Consider the following 14,591-nt stretch of genomic DNA (forward strand, 5'->3'; position numbering starts at 1 on the left):
AAAAAGATTCTGAGAATGTGGAGGGGACCCAGTAGGGAACTACCAACATGGTGAGGACCTGGGGGTACGTGGAGAGGTTGAGGGAGGTGGGCTTGTTCTGTTTGGTCAGGAGGCTGAGGGCAATCTAGCAGTGTCCTACAGCGACTGGAAGAGCAGTTACAAAGCTGGCGGAGCCAGGCTTATCTCATTAGTGGCAGATAGTAAAACAAGGGGCAGTGGCTGCACATCACAGCTGGGAAGGTTCAGATTAGATATTAGGAAATTGCCTCTCACAAGGGAGAGTGGTCCAGCACTGGAAAAGGATTCCCAGGGAGATCAGGGAATCTCCATCCTTGGTAGTTTTTGAGGCTTAGTTAGACAAAGTGACACCATTTCTGATCAACTGTTGGCAATGGCCTTGTTTCAAGGAGGTTTAGACAAGGGACCTTCACAGGTCCCTTTCAACCATTGCTTCCATGACTCTATTAATTCTGGTAAAACTACCAGTGTGTTGTCAGGGTTTTCAAGGAGAGCTTCTCGATCTAAATATCTGGATTTTTTTGTTTAACACAGTAACCCAGGTCTGGATGGAAGCTGTCTGCTCCAGCTTACTAGAGTAGTACGATTTCAGTATGATTTTTTTACTTTTTTCTTTTTTTTTTAAATTTTTTTATTTTTAATAAAGGGAAAGGTGTAGAAAGAAGTCATTTTTGCCCCCTGGCCAGGAGACGGGTGTGAGTGGAGGGAGCTGTTCTAGCAGCCCAAGGTGGCTGGAATGTTGTTGGAACTCACTTTTAGTTTTGCAATAGAAGCAAGGGAAAGTTTGCTGTGGAAGCAGAAAGATTCTTGTTCTGGGTGGGCAGCACTGTGTGCAGTAACAAGCTGCCTCTTTAGCACTTGTGCAATACAAGTAGCCATCAAAAGAGATGAAGCTATCTTTAATGTCATCTGTGGTGTACTGTGTGCCTCCAGGAGAAAGTCTTCTTTCACATTTGCCATCTGGCAAGCTTTTCTGGGAATGATGAAGCTTGGTTCCCCATGGCTTTGTGTCATCTGGTTGGATCCTCTCTCCTTCATATCCGTGCGTTCTTCCTCTGCAGCCAAGCAAAAGATGAATTCCTCTTGCAGGATTGCTCACCTCAGCCCAGGTGCCCATATTCACTGAATTTACAGGAACTTGATTTCCTCTTTTTTTTTTTTTTTTCTTTTTTTTATGATCCTTGATCCTTTGTTAAATTTAGCTAGGGATTATGAACATCCCTGGGAAGGAATGACAGGCTGAGGAAGAAACTGAGGTTTGTAGTGAGTTTTTTTTTTTTAGGAGAGAAGGTAAGAAAAGAGAGTCCAGGGAACCAAGAAATTTACCTTTGTCCTCCTATCTGCAGATCTTGAACTTAATCATCACAAATATGTCATCATTGCTGGGATCTTAATTAAGTTCAGCATTTTACTGTCAGCATAATTGCATTAACCATCTTCACTTCTTGGTATGTCTCGAAATAAAGTCTTTTACAGACTCTCTGCCAAGTTAATCAATTTTAATGGAGTAGGAATCAAGCTTTTAAAATGCACCTCGAACACAGTAAATACACTAAGTTCCCAAAGCCTGCCTTGTTTTCAGATATGAATGAGATCAACTGAACAAGCCAAGCGTGAACATGTTGTGTGTTTGAGCCCTGCTGAACGGATAGTGGCATTGAGCGGCAGTGTCCCCTGGCTGCACTGCAAGCAGCGGGGGGTGCTCCAGCTTTTCCTGCAAGACCTGTAGAACGTTCACATTTTGCTCTTAAAATCCAGGCTGCCAGAAGAGGCTTGTCCTCTAGCGAGTTGCATTCCTCGAGCCTAAATGAGTTTTCACAGTGTGGCCTTGTCTTCTGGGAGTAAAAGAAGGGGCACCTCTCCCTGCAGGGTGCTGGTGAGGATGTCCCAGGGAGCCGCCGCGAGGGGTACCCCCAGGAGCCCTCTTGCCCATCAGCTGTTCGTGAGCTATGCCAGGATGCGATTTGTCTGGACAGACAGACAACTGCCCTTGCCAGGATAAGCTGTACCTCAGCAGGGGGCTTTTCTGGCAAATGCTGGACAGCTCTGATTAGCCTTTGGTTGGTTCCAGTGTTCGTTTGTTTGTTTGTTTTACTTACACTGAGACATCTTACTTGTAAGATACAAGAAACATGTTCAGCCAGAGTCCTGAGCTGCCTCTTTTTTGGTTATTACCAGTGTTGTTACCGATAGAGCCTTCCTGTAAAGAAATGAGGGATAATCCTCATCTTCCCCAATAATGTCCATCCCCTTTCAAAATCCTTCAGGAAGAAAGCTGGGTTTGTAACGTGACTCCTTCTGCTCCCCCCCTTTGCCACAGCGTGGAGTACTGACCTCTGAACTGGTGCATCAAACATGCCAAGGAGCTGAGGGGCAGGAGAGAAAATTAACTGGTTTGTTTTGCCTCGCTGCTTGCTGGGTTTGCGAAGAGTAGGCGTGTGCTGCTCTTCTGCTGCTGGACCTGAGACAACTGAAAAACGATGGTGGCAAGAGAGCCGAAGGAAGTGAGGGTATCTGAGAGTCATGCGTGCTGCCAGGTCCATGGGGCACAGGTGAGGGGAAAAGGGATCTCTGCCAGGTGGCATCCTCGAGAGTCTGTGGGGCTAAGCCTCGTGCATGGAGTTCAGACTGAAGGTCTTTATCCTGCGCTCGCTGCAGCATGCGGGGAGGTGAGGTGTAGAGGAGTCAGTACTCCAGCATCCCGCCTTGCTTTGTGTGCCACAAAGGGCCCAGGAACAGGACTTGCGCTGCCTGCCCACAAGGTCTCAGAGCTGAACTTCTTGTTGCAGGAGCTGACGAGGAAAAGAAGAGCAGAGGTTACCTGCCTCTTCCAGAGATGCACAGCGGATCTTAAGGTTGTATTGCATCCAGGACGGGAGATTTGCAGGCCTCTCGTGAGCCACGTGGTCCTGTTAGCCACGTCCTGCATCTTTCGGGAGCTCTCTGGAGACCACACCAAGCAGGTGAACTTTAGAAGAGTGCTGTGAATTCATTGCTACTCTTATCATCTGACTGAGTGATCCTTTGCTTGCAAGCGTACCAACAATACTTGTGAAACCTTATCCTGTATCGGGGCTTCTGTACTGTTGGATTGTTTTGTTACAACACTAAAATTGGATGCCCCATCTTCTGTCTCGCGGCAGCCGTCTCGTTTGTTGAATGATTTGTCAGCTGCTGTCTGATGTCCATCCTGCCATTCCTTTCCATCTTCCAAGAGAGCCATTGCATTACAGCAGCAGTCACACCTCTGTGTATGCTATGTCATTGATAAATTCCAGTCTGGCTCGAGCAGGAGGCATGGTCCTGAGACTGCCCTTTTGAAGGGCTGCCGTGATCTCTCCCTGCCGGCTGGCTCAGGGGTATGTTCTGTATTAACGCTCCTTGATCTGTCTGCTGGTTTTGACACCGTGATGTCCTTGTGGAATGCCCTGAGCAGATGGTGCATCTGTCTGGGGCTGCTTCAGGTTGGTTCAGATCATATCTTACAGAGAGCTGCTAATTTGCCGGTAACACGTTCCCGTCCTTCCAGCAGGTTTCTGTCTGCCGCGTGGCTCTGTGAGGGGACCCTCCCATTTTAGTGCCTATTGATTTATTTTGATGATCGGTCTAAGCCGATTCAGCACATACTCACTTCTGTCTGACTTCAGGCATTCCCCATATTCCCTGGTCCTTTCCCCAACCTGTCACTCCTGCAAAGTAAGGGCGTATTTCCAGCTTTTTTGAGGATGTGTCAGTGCAAATAGTGCTGGTCTTGGTGGATCAGTGCCCTAGGGGATCCAAGGAATTGCCAGCCTGTCTTAGGAAGAGGAGTGTCTGAGTGTCCTCCTTGTGTCCATTGCTCCAGATGTGCACGGCTGGCTATTAATATCTCTGCTCCTAGTTATTCCAGCTGTTGCCTCAGTGTGCTGTGCGTGGAGATGAGTGACCTGGCAGCCCCCTGAGCCTGGATACAGCTCTGCACAGAGGTGGTGTGAGGGTGCTACCAGGGACAGGCGGGGATGGAAGCAGCTGTGTCACTTCTCCTTGCTGTGCACCCCATGTTAACAATCCTATAGGAAACCCCGGGTGCTGGCCAGCCACGCAGAGCTGTCCCCACGTCTCAAAGGGACCAGAGCTGGTCTGGAGCTGGGCCAGGACTCAGGTGTCCCTTGAGCCGGGCTGCTTGTGCTGTGTAATTCTGTTAGCAGGCCTGTTCCCTTGTGCACAGCAGCCTTGTCAGCCTGGCTCCCCAGGTGATGTTTTGTGGTGTTTGCCTGACAGCTTTGAGTGAGTGAGCTGCAGTACAGGCTCGTTTTGGCAGGCATCCCCTTCTTGCTGTCAGCAGCACCTTTCTTTCCAAGAGCCTCAGCACCATATGGAGTGGTGCTGTCAGCCCGTGACTGAACCCCTTGCTGTGCCAGGCCCTGCCTCTGGAATGTTAGCCCATAGGGTCACTTTCTAACAGACATGCCAGAAGTCCCAAATACTCAGGCTGTGTGGTTGCTCACTTATCACCTGTTCGTTAATATGGTGTGGGATAATTTTTGGCTCTTCATAGTATTTCAGTGCTGTTTTCTCCTTTGCTGTGCACTTTGGTGGTGTGATACTACAAGGACTGACAGAGCACTCTACACCTTTGGGCCACTGCTGGGCATTAGATGTGTGTAAGAGCTGTTGTCAAAGAAAACAGGTCTTTAAATTCAGCTAGAGGTGATTGGCTGTGTTTTGTTTTTGAAAGACACAGAGAGATATGGGCCCTTTTCTGAACACAGCAAACAGAAGCTACCTGGGCTTGAATAGGCCTATTATATATATCGTACCTTTGTTCTTTGGTTTGCAAATATTGCTGTCTAAATAATTCCATAGACTGGAAAAGTGAGGCGGAGAAATGCCATGACTTCCCCTAAAGTCACACAGTAGACAACTGGCAGACGCAGTAATGACCCAGCCCTTCTGTTGCTCTGCCCTCTAAGAGTGCCTTGCTGCTGCACTTGTCCTTTTTCTGTAGATGTGTTGCTTAGGGACATGCTTTAGTGGTAGACTTGACAATGCGAGGTTAACGGTTGGACTTGATGATCTTAGAGGTCTTTTCCAACCTAAATGATTCTGTGATTCTATGATTTTCCTTCTTGAGACTTGTCCCATGCTGTTTCTTTAAGTATCCCCATCTCTTGTTCTTTCTTCCTTCCATCCTATGGGGAAGAGGTGGAGGGGAGAAAGATTTGGAAGGAGAGTGTTGCTGAGCTCTGCCTGGAAGAGAAGGCTCCACAACTCACCGCACTCGCAGACAACACCCCGCTCAAAGACTCCAGCAGCCTGGCCAGCCTTTACTAAGAATAAACTGGGTTGTTACATTCTGACCATCTGCACTACTTACTCCGTGCTAAAAATTCACCTTCTCCCCCGAAATGACAAACGCTGCCGGTCATTATGCCTTGAATGCGTGCTATGCAAACTCCTGTGACTGAGAGCAGCTATTTCCGAATGAAACTCAAGAGGTTTGTTCTTTATTGGCTACACATTGTACCTGAACTTTATCATTAGCAAGGCAATTCTAGCCCGTCTATCATTACATCCCCTGTCTGGAATTCACCACGCAAGCAATAGCAGCGTAATAAAAGCCAACAGACAATCTGGTTGCCTTGCTGAGCTTTGAAGTGGGAGCGTTTGGCTCTTTGCCACCCTCCCGTTGGGGCTCAGCCGTTCGTCTGCCTCGGAGCTGGGGCGAGCAGATGCGTTTGGGTGCTGTGCAGCCCCTGCTTTCTCTTCTCCAGCCCAGGGGCCTGAAGAAGTGAGACGAGTGCAGTTCCACCACACCATGTGTGTGTATGTAGTCCCTCTGTAACTCCCTCCACCCCAAGTGGCTGGAACCTGTAGGAGCAGTTTCAACCACGTGTGACTGAAAGGCAGAGGCCTCTAATGCATTCAATTCTTAGAGGTTTGTGGAACTAGGTGGCGGGGTGGAAGAAAGAGATTCTATCTGTGGCCCCATTGCAGGGCACGCTGCGGTGGTAGCTCAGCCTTTCTCAGGCAGTAGGGAATCCACCCACCCTCGTGGTATAGATCCATAGGCATCTGCTGGTTTGAAGTTCCTGCAACTCCTTTGTTGATTTTTTTTTTTTTTTTTTTGTCTTTCAATTCCTCCCGTTGTTTCTTGACGAAGTCTGTCTCTGAAACCACGCTAAAGGTATATGCTGAAATCAGCTGGTCATCTTGAAATCTTTGTGTACCAGCTCTGGCTATACGTTTGCTCTGATCCCAAGGAAATCCATGGAGTGTTTGTCTCGCCTCCCAGTGGGATGTATTTTGGCAGCTGCACTTGTGAATATTCTTCTATCTGGTGTTTCATGGAGTCTAGCATTGCTAAATTTAACAGGGCTCCATGTGGACTGAGTGCTGCACACTCTAAATTAGCCTGCCTGGCAGAATCTGGCCTGCTCAGAGCCAACCCGGTCCATGTCTCTCTATTGCTCTCTCCATTGCTCTTCATTTTCTTCAGTGTAACTGTGCTACACAAAAGCCAGCCTCATGGTCGTTTGGAGCCTGGGGAGTGTCTGGAGCTCAGAGCAGTTCCCTTTCACGCTTGATTCAGAGTGCAGAGGAGGATGGGGAAGAAACTGATCAGTCAAACAGCAATTAAAAATGCACAGGGGAAAGTTTGTGAGCTTTTGTTTGGGGTTGCATGAGCTAATCTCCTGCTTGCACTTTCGAGGAGAATGGGGCAAAGTACTCGCCTCGAGCACGTTGGCGTAGGAGCAGGCGGAGGGCAGAGCCGGCCCAGCTGTGCTGCGGGCACCAGGCCGTGCTGGGACCAGCGGCAGCAGGGAGCTGGGAGGGGAGCTGCCCTCTGCTCCCCCAGCCCTGGGTCACGCCTGCAGCATCGCAGAGGAAACCAGCGGCAGAGCTGAGGGTACAGCCCAGCTGCCCTGCGTGGTGCTGCAGGACTGCGCATTGTCCTGCAAGACAGCGAAGAGTTGCTCTCTTCTGTGAATTACTGTTTCTTCTTTCTTCAGATCATAAAACAGTGTCATCTGCACACAGTCCCTCCTGCCTAGCCTGCAACATCTGACTCCTGCTCTGTAGAGAGGTAACAGCCAGAGCCACATACGCCTACACTGCACACAGCAGCTCACATGGGCTGAAATTTGGCTTTGCTCAGCTTTTAGAGGCATCGCTTGCTTCTGCAATCAGTGCTTCCAGCTAAGCTGTCAGTGGAGGTTTGTTTCTCAGAGTTTGTTCAAGTGTGATTTCAGGGTTTCACTTGGCTTTTGCAAATAGCATACCGACATGAAGGAAAGAAGGAAGAGATGTGGCTTTCTGAGAAGAAAACACACATGGGCATCAATATTTTGGGAATTCCCTCCCAGAGAACCTTGTCAGCACTGGTAAAGATCCCTGCATGTGTGCCCTTCCTTTTCAGAGCACAGCAATTGCATCAGGTGTTTGCCCTAGCTGCCTAGCAGTTTCAGGTTATCCTGTACTTGGTATATTTACCTTCCAAGCAGTCTCGGATGCATGGGGCATAGAGCAGCTGTTGTACTGTGGTGTTGTATAAACACAAGGCAGGTGTTAGCTGGCATCCCATCTCTCATATGTCAAGTATAATTGCAGGAGACCGCCATGGTTCCGCCAGCTGGGCGAGTCCCCAGTGTATTTTTGTGGATATTGTATTCCCGTAAATACAGTGTCATACCACACAGAAACACGTTCCCCATCAGGATATTCCCCACCAGTTACCACAGAAGATGAGCCCCTCGCTGTGCTCTGATTTCAGATACCAGCAGGGAGGTGTGACAAACCCAGCACAGTGCACCCCTGCCTACACTCCGGCTTTCCAGCAGTCATCAGTACAGGCACGTGGAGCTTGTACACGGTAGCTGGGCTCTACGCTTCCACAGACCTCTCAGATCTCAGTTTGGAAAGGGCCGCCTCTGGTTGGTACCTGGGCTGATGCCCACGGTCTGCTTTGGTATTTTGGTGTTGGGATTCGGGGTTGCTCAGAACAGGTTGTTCATGAGCGGAACACAGCCCGTATGGGGATGGCTGTCATTTCCACGGTTGTTTTTTTTCTCATAGATGTGTTGTACATGTGTTAATCAACCAGCCTCCCAAAGCAGATTGGGTGGTCAGCAATGCCAAATTTACCTGTGAAAGGAGGTCTTTCAGAGAGACCAGCATGGAGCTTCTCCCCTCACCTGCCTGTGCTGCACCTTTCACCAGCAGACACTTCAACTCCTTTTTTTTTTTTTTTAACAAATCTGTCTTTATGTAACACAAATGAAAAAAAAACAAACAAAAATAAAAACACCTGGAGAGGAAGTAAGGGCTCCTGATGGCCTGAGTTGTCAGTACCCGTAGTATCATGGATAATGTAAAGGGTTTTTTTGTGCAGACATCAGACCAGATCAAAATCCCAAATTCCCCTGGGCTGGGGAAGGAGCAGCACAGATGCATTGCCAAAACTGAACTCTGAGCACATTTCTTTTCCCTACAAATAGGCACTGCTGATTTGATCAGAGAAGAGCTTTCAGGCAGAAGAGGTGAGATATGCTCTATCTGGGGGCAGATCTGTGAAGGAGGATAACTTGGTGGGAGTACAAGGTGTGGTGAAATTGCTGGAGAAAATGGTCCCTGGGAGTCAAAATGGGAGTTTCCACATACTGCAAGTATCAAAGCTGAACCCCCAAGTGCAAGTGGGAGTGCAAGCCGACTCCACATGCCTCTGGTTTTCTTACTCATTCCTTAATCTTTTTTCCCTTGGGGAAACTCAAAATTAATTGTAAATGCTTTGGCAAGGCAGCAGGAGGAGAAGGGGAGATATTTGTGCCCTGCTCGGTGTGTCAGTGCCAGCTGCTGCCCTGGGCAGAGCTCCCCCCTTCCCAGGGCACTTGTGTAGAGGCCTCATGGCTATATTCACCCATCTCCTCCCCCTTAGCAGAGCTGTGTTAGCTGATCAGAGAACCTACCCTGGAGAGAGTGGAGACCGTGGAAACAAAATCAGGTCTCCGCACCAAAAGACTGCTAGAGGTGGAGGGAGAGGTACTGCTGCAGAGCTCAACTCAGTGGCTGCATCACTCTGAGGTGGTTCTTCCCCAGAAGCAGTCTGCTGGAGTAAGTCTCCTGTGCTTTGGGGCTGCCACTGTTCCTACAGCACTGAGAAACTGCCGGGGCCTCTTGGAGGCAGAGACAGCAGGAGCAGAGCCCTTGGACTATGTCAGCAGGGTAAGTTCAAACACCACTGGGCTTCCTGTGTCTTTGGGCCTTGCCTTTGCAGTTTACAGATCCCAGCTGAAACAGCCTCCCAGATCTCCAGCTCTACGTCCAGATTTGGGGTGGGATGAGCTGAAGTTCTGCAGTGCCCAGTGCTGTAGCCACTGAGTCCTTGTTTCTATGGGCAAAAGTTGTGGTCCAGACTAAGGGGTGCACTGTGCCTTGGCAGAAAGGGAGCAGCCGCCCTCCCCTCAGAACCAGGATGCTCTTGCCAAGAGGAGAAATGTTTTTTAAGGTGGTAGAGCCCATGGCCATGCTCTTCACTTACAGCTGTCTTTTGGAAGGAGCTCTCAAGCCTGGTAGAAGGCCCCAGTTACCTGGCAGAGGAGGCAATGGGTTTGCTTTTCAAGCTGTGGTTGCAGGATTCATAACTGTACAAGAGAAGCGGTTCTGTTCTGTCACATACCCTCTCCAGGGGGAGCAAAATTTAAACACCACCATCGCTTTGAAAATGAAATTAGCACACGTACTTTTTTGTATCCCCCACACAAGAGCACTGAGCTCCTGGGTATTTGATAAGTTGAAGTGATTGGTCTCGCAGCTTCCTCCTTGCAGCTCCCAGCCTGCCACGGAACGGGCAGCTAAGCCAGGATGCTTAGCATCAGGAAATTCCTAATAGTACAGCAGTCTTTGAAGGCAAATGTGACCCTTTGACTGACAGCCTTAAATCTGACAGGACTTAAAATAGGAGCCTCAGCATTAGCCCTCTGAAATTCAGGTCTCTACAGTCTTCAATTTTTGGCCCTGCTTAATTCTGCTTTCAATATATAGGGGTTTCAATTAGGCAGTGTGCAAATGGATATCATAAACAACAACAACAAAAGACGTATGACATGCTCTGACTGTTGAACTCTTGTCTTTGCTTTGTAGCAGAAAGGTTTGGGTGTTTCGTGAGGATACAATTCAGGCGTGGTCCCATTCAGAAGAGAGGTTTGCCCTCGGGTTGAGGCCAGGCAGCTCAGGGCAGGCTGTGAGGAGGGAAGGTGCATGTAGGGGCAGTCTACTTTCCCCCTCAGCAGCTTTGCTGGGAGCAGGGAGTTGTGCTGTGGAACAGCAATTCCGTACTCACTCTGATCTGCTCTTTGCCTAGGCCCCTCAGTGACAGGATGCTGTGTCAGGCAGGCTCTTGGTCCCATCTAAAGTGATTCTTATTCTCTTACATCTTAAGAGGTATTCCAATAAATGGTGCAGACAGGGAAATTCCTGTCTCTAGTTTGGCTGCGAGACACCAAACACCCCAGCATGCATATATCCAGTAACTCGGAGCGTCTCCACTCCAGTGGCCAAATACATCAGTTCCACAGTAACAGCGGCCAAAATCTCATCCTAAGAGCCCTCCTTTGTTCCTCTGCCTTCCTCCATTTCCAGCTGCTTACAGTGTTTTTGATTGCTTACCTCAGCCAAAGCACCTTCTGTGTGAAGCTGGTTCTGTATTTCACCCCAAAGATGGGAGCATTTAATAGTCCTTTGTCTCTGGTTTGTAGAGGACCACTGGATAAAACAGATTCACGCTTCCAAGTTTGGTCAGTGCAGGATGTTGGCGGCAAAGGTTTGTTTATTTGTTTTATTTTAATTAAACTGCTTCAATGCACAGTCCCTACCAGTTATACCAGCATAAAAGTGCTGGGTAAATGAAGCTGATTTTGCTTGTCTGATTTGTTGATCCCACTCTTCGATTCTGCTGTAGTGGGGAGTTTTGCCAGTACAGCTGCACCAGCAAAACTGGTAAGTGTGGGTGAGAGTAGCTGGCTGCCTATCGATGGATTGGCAGCCAATCCACCAGATCTCCCTGTTCAGTTGCTGCTGTCTCAGTGATAGGAAGACTGAGGGTGTTTGCTTCCTAAGCTAGTACTCAATATGTTGTTGGGTCTAATTCAGGGAGAGTTTTACACATTTGGTACAATCTAACTAAATCTTCTATTCCTAAATGATAGTGATGTTTGGAGCCCTATGGTGCTGTAGGCAGGTGTAAAGTCTTTGCTCGAAAGTATTACTGTGTGAGTCCTCCTCATCCTTCGCGTGTAGTGTCTGGGGAGGTAAGTCATGGCAAATCTCTGCTCGTGCCTGGAAGCAGGAATGCACAGTGGGCTTCCTGTCACTGGGGGTAGAGTATCCTTCAGGAAACTCACTGTAAATGTGTGTGTGGACACATGTGCATGTGCCCACGCTCCATCATACTTCAGGGTTCAGGATTTGTCTTGAGGATGCCCCAGAACCTGATTTTTCAGCATCTAAAGCTTGAGTTGAGCTCTTTATAAGAACCCAAGTCCTAAAGCGTGCGGTGAACCCTCAGCCAGTTCAGTGCAGTGGCCCCTCTCCATGTCCTGCAGGTCTGTGCAGTCTGTCTGCAGACAGGCATTTTGGTTGATTGTTTTTGCCACCTTGACTTGCATTCAAACGCTCGGAGAGTCATCTGCTGGGGAGCTGCCAGTTGCATGCTGATTCTGTTTGGGTTTAGGTCATGCACAGACACGCTGGGGAAAGCATTCCTCCCCTGTGGCTTGTTATCTCTTCCTGGAGGAATGCAGTGTCTCTCTTATATAATGTGTGCACACTGTGTTTTGTACTAGGAATGGCCAGCACTATTTGAAATGATTTTTTTTATTTAAACTGGGGAGAGGGGCACTAAGTAGGGGTTGATAATTTTAGAGGGTGCTAGAGAAGTAGGGGAACATGGAAATACTTTGCATTTTAGCCTTCTTTTCCCTGCAAATGGCGGTCCCCCTCCTCTCACACATGTGAAGTGTTGTTTTGAAAAAGGCAAGTCCTCTTCTCCACAGCAAACAGGCTACACAACCTTTGAAGCTAATTCATCCTGCCTTTGAGTCCAGTAAATCTTTGGAAGCCCAATATGAAATCTTCCCTGTCTTCCTACCTAGGCCAGGTCAGCTCTCTCTGTGCCATGCATGAGCATTTTTGAAAGGCGTACATGAGAAGCTGATTTTTGACTCCTTAAGAATACAGTCAGAAGTCAGGACACACCAAAACTGCCCTGTTAGGACAGGCTGAGTAGGCAATTCAGTTTGCCTTATGCTCCATTTATTTTTCTCTCAGTTGTTGTTTCTCTCTGTTGTTCTGCCGCAGGTTTCACTGTTCCTTTGGTCTGATTTTTTTTGGCCTCATTACTGTTGGTTTTGTTGTGGAACAAACATAGGGAGGCTCTCAGGGAAGCCATTATTTTGTGTACTGGCTTTAGTCTCCTCTTGTTTTGCTGCCTCCTGATCCTTCTAGTTTCTGTGTAGTCTTACTGATATTTCTTACATGTATGTGTATAGGTATGTGCAAACAAGCTTATATATGTATGTACCTATATGTACGTATATAAACAAACCCAGCGACACACATGTAGATACACGTGGAGGGCCGAGGAAACTGCGTTAGTTGTTGAGTCCCGTGCCCCTTTAAAGGACTGTATTGCCTTAATATATTTAGTGAAAGGGGCTTTTCGCATATATTTGAAGGAATTTTACTAGATGGCAGCAATGTACCAGTGGAGAGCACAGAGCCCTGGCATGGTTAACTGCTGCCAGGTCAGCTCTGCACTGCACAGCAATGCACACTCCTGGGGACTCGATTCAACCACAGATGTTTTACGGCTCCAAGCAGCGATGTGCAGCCAGAATTTGCTCCTCCATAGCCCTTTGCCTTTCTGCGAAGTGGGGATGAGGCTGAAATGAGAACTGTCGAAGCTGTGAAAGCACAGCTGGAACACAGGCATCACTGTTGAGGAGGGAGATATTGTCCACCCCATAGTTCACATCAGGGCTTTAGAAGGGCCCAGGGCCTCTGGCTGCAGATGGCAGAGACACATCAGCACTGGAATGAGCCTGCTCCCAGAACGACAGCAGCCACGAAAGATTTTTCAGCCTTTGTTCTAAAACATCTAGCGTGTGGATGTGTTCTTCTGGTTGTTCATTTTTGTCTTTGCATTTCTTCTTTGACTGACCATAGCCACTAAAAACTGTGTTTCCTATTTCAGACAGAATCCCACGTAAATGGAGACTTCCTCTCTCTCAAGCATGCAGCTGGCAGCAGTCAGTCCATCAGAGTGGGACCTCGCAGCCCTTTTTTGCTTCTCTGCCGTGGATACTTTCCTAAGGCTTGCCTTGAGCTCTTCTCTCTCAGGACCCACCCAGTCCACACGAGTGGTTGGAAAGGTACACAGTATGGAGCAGAAATATACTTTCCCAGGTGGCCCACACAGCACTGCTTCCAACGGGATCCTGTCCAGCTGAGGACAGGTAGGCACTACCCAAATGCAACTCCAGACTGCTGGCCTGGTGGAGGACTGTGCCCTTGGCAGGCAGATCCCTCCCCACTCAGACTTGCTCTGAGATACCCAGTAGTACCGTGGGCTGACTTTCTAAATTGACTTGTTAGGCAGCTGGAGCAATGCCTGCCCCACATTTAGGGAGGGAGAGCTGTCTCCGTGCTGGGTGAGGCCTCTCTGATCTGTGTGCCAGGAGCTGTATATAGACACAGACAGTTGGGTGAAAGGTGTATAAATTCTCCCCCGAGGGGCTGGGATTGAAGCTGTAAAACCAAAAGTTTATAGAAACACTTTAGGCTCAGTCTGGAGTAGCCATGTTTCCCTAGAAAACCGATGGGATCTGAGAGATCATGGGCTCCCACTATAGCGGTGTTTCACTTTGGAACAGTTGTGTGGTTTTGAAGCAAATTTCCTAACTGTCATCACTCTCTGTGCACCATATTGGTTGGCAGCTTGGTTTCTGTGCATGCAAGACTGGGTTAGTTTTAATCAAAACTAAATCAGAAGTTCTGCTCTGAGCTTGCACCAGATGTACTCTGACTGCAGAGGAGACCATGGTGGTCAGAAGCAGCAGACGGTTCTCTGGACAGCTGCGAAGCACATGCATGGCTGCAAGTTTGGTCCAGGCAACCAAGTCTACCTGGAGGTAAAATCCTTGAGCAGCATGCATGATAGATGTAGGAGCCTCAAAACCAACTGCTTCATCCAACTGATCTCCTCTATCACACACAATTATTTGCTGAGATATATGTGGGCCTTGAGCTGATGTGACTTTGAGCCCTTGGTGAGTAGCGGCCTCAAGTGGGTGTTGAAGTTTAGCTCTCCAGGGACAGCAGATCATAATGCACGTGTCCCACACCTACAGCTGCACTGTGGCCGACACTGGGGTGTTTGGAGGCTCTACTGTGCCAGGAGAGGGCTAGGTATTCCCCCTTTGCTGCAGGGTCTGCACGGGCTATGAGGAAGAACACAGACTGCTTTTATATATGTTTGGTGTTTCAGGGAATGGTCAGAATGACTTTCTTTCTCCACTTCTGTCTGCTAAGACCTCCAT

The 14,591-nt window shown here is 48.5% G+C and overlaps 2 long non-coding RNA genes across 5 annotated transcripts in view; both read left to right on the plus strand.

The window, feature by feature from the left end:
• The window catches only part of LOC121074460, a 40,307-nt gene that overhangs the window by 8,224 nt on the left and 17,492 nt on the right, over positions 1–14,591 (plus strand). The gene's annotated exons all lie outside the window — the stretch shown is intronic.
• Positions 2,060–3,872, plus strand: LOC121074462. Its single transcript, XR_005822363.1, has 2 exons — positions 2,060–2,570; positions 2,808–3,872. It is a non-coding gene; the product is annotated as an uncharacterized LOC121074462 (long non-coding RNA).

This window comes from Cygnus olor, chromosome 9, assembly GCF_009769625.2.
Source record: "Cygnus olor isolate bCygOlo1 chromosome 9, bCygOlo1.pri.v2, whole genome shotgun sequence".
NCBI lineage: Eukaryota > Metazoa > Chordata > Aves > Anseriformes > Anatidae > Cygnus > Cygnus olor.